Consider the following 2,819-nt stretch of genomic DNA (forward strand, 5'->3'; position numbering starts at 1 on the left):
TGAAGGCCAAGGAGCATTCTAATGACATACGTCATAGAGCTTTGTGATGACAAGGGCATGGAGCATTGTGATTACAGGGGTCTTGGAACATTGTGATGAAAAGGACATGGATCATTGTGATGAAAATGGCATGGAGCCTTGTAATGACAGGTTTCAAGGATCATACAGACAATAAGTGTCAGGGAGCATTTTGATGACAAGTGTATTGAGCATTGTGATGACAAAGGTCATGGAGCATTGTGATGAGAAGACCATGGATAATTGTGATAACGAGAGTCATGGGGCATTGTGATGACAAGAGTTATGAAATATTGTGATCACAAGGATTTAGAGCATTGTTATGGCAGAGGTCATGGAGCATTTTGAGTTCATTTTGATGACAATAGCATGAAGCATTATGATGATGGGCATGGTGCATTGTGATGACAGGGTTCATGGATCATTGAGATGAAAAGGGGCATGGGGCATTGTGATTACAGGGGTCTTGGAGCATTGTGATGAGAACGGTCATGGAGCCTTGTGATGACAAGACCATGGAACATCGTGATGGCAGGTGTCATGGGGCATTATTATGACAGGTGTAATGGAGCATTGTGATGGCAAGGTCGTGGTGCATTGTGAGGAGAAGGCCATGGAGCATTCTGATGACATGTGTCATGGAGCTTTGTAATGACAAGGGCATGGAGCAATGTGATGAGAGCGTTCATGGAGCATCGTGATGACAATGACATGGAGCATTGTGATGCCAAGTGTCATGGATCTTTGTGATGACAAATGTCATGGAGCATTTTGATGACAAGGCTGTTGTGCATTGTGATGAGAAGGGCAGGGAGCATTTTGATGACAGGGTCATGGAGCAATTTGATGAAAAGGGTCATGGAGCATTTTGATGACAGCGGTCATGGAACATTGTGATGTCAGGGGTCATCGAACATTGTGATGAAAATGCATGTAGCATGGTGAAGACAGGAGTCATCGAACATTGCAATGCCAGGTGTGAGGGAGTATTGTGACGAATTGTGATGTAACATTGTGATATCAGTGTTGAGGGAGCATTTTGATGATAATTGCATGGAGCACTGTGATGACAAGATTTATGGAGCATTGTGATGACAAGATTTTGGAGCACTGTGATGACAAGCTAATGGTACATTGTGATGACATGTGTCATGGAGCATTGTGCTGAAAAGCGCATGGAGCATTGTGAAGACAAGGGTCAAAGAGCATTGTGATGAAAAGTTCATGGAGCATTGTGGTTAAAAAGGACACAGAAACTGTTGATGACGAGGGCATGGACCACTGTGATGACAAAGTTCAGGAAGCATTGTGATGAGTGGAGTCACGGAGCATTGTGATGACAGTGGTCATGGAGCATTGTGATAACAAGGGAATGGAGCATTGTGATGACAAGGGCATGGATCATTAGTCTAATAAGTTTCATCGATTATTGCGATGACATTTGGAATGGCGCATTGTGATGACAAGCGCATGGTGCATCTTGATGACGTGTCATGGAGCATTGTGCTGACAAGCGCATGGAGCATTGTGATGACAAGGGTCATGGAGCATTGTGCTGAGAAAGGCATAGAGCATTGTGATGACAAGGGTCAAAGGGCACTGTGCTGAAAAGTTCAAGGAGCATTGTGGTTAAAAAGATCACAGAGACTGTTGATGACGAGGGCATGGACCACTGTGATGACAAAGTTCAGGAAGCATTGTGATGAGTGGAGTTACGTAGCATTGTGATGACAGGGTTCATAGAGCATTGTGATGAAAGGGCATGAAGCATTGGTCTAATAAGTTTCATGGATTATTGCGATGACAGTTGGAATGGCGCATTGTGATGGCAATGGCATGGAGCATTGTGATGACCATGTCATGCAGTATTGTGAAGACAGGTGTCCGGGAGCATTGTAATGACATATGTAATGGCCAATTGTGATGACAATGGCATGGAGCATTGTGATGCCAAGTGTCATGGAGGATTCTGATGACAAAGGTAATGGAGCATTGTGATGACAATGGCTTGGAGCATTGTGATGACAAGGGTCAGGGAGCATTGTGCTGACAAGTGCATGGAAAATTGTGATGACAACGGTCATGGAGCATTCTGATGACAAGCTTGTGGAGTATTTTGATGACAATGGCATGGAGCATTGTGATGAAAATGGCATGGGACATTGTGATGAAAAAGGCATGGAGCCTTTTCGTGACAGTGTTCAAGGAGCATTCTGACGACAAGTGTCAGGGAGCATTGTAATGACAAGTGTATTGAGAATTGTGATGACAAAGTTCATGGAGCATTTGGATGAAAAGGGCATGGAGTATTGTGATGACAGGCATCGTGGAGCATTGTGATGACAAAGGTTATTGAACTTTGTGATCACAAGGGTTTGGAGCATTGTGATGACAAAGGTCATGGATCATTTTGATTTCAGTAACATGGAGCATTGTGATGACAAGAGCATGAAGCAATCTGATCCCAATGTTCATGGAGGATTGTGTTGACAATAGTAATGGAGTATTGTGATGAAAAGCGCATAGAGCATTGTAATGACAAGGTCATGTAGCATTTTGCTGACAAAGGCATGGAGCATTGTGATGACTGGTGTCATGGAGCACTGTGATGACAAGCATCACAGAGCATTGTGTATACAGGGGTCATGGAGCATTGGGATGACAAGCGCATGGATCATTGTGATGACAAGGGTCATGGAGCATTGGGCAGAAAATGTTCATGGAGTATTTTGATGACAGGTGTCATGGAGCATTGTGATGAAAGAGGTCATGGAGAATTTTAAATTCATTGTGGTGAAACA

Source organism: Mesoplodon bidens (genome assembly GCF_964165515.1).
Source record: "Mesoplodon bidens genome assembly, contig: HAP1_SCAFFOLD_53, whole genome shotgun sequence".
Classification (NCBI taxonomy): domain Eukaryota; kingdom Metazoa; phylum Chordata; class Mammalia; order Artiodactyla; family Ziphiidae; genus Mesoplodon; species Mesoplodon bidens.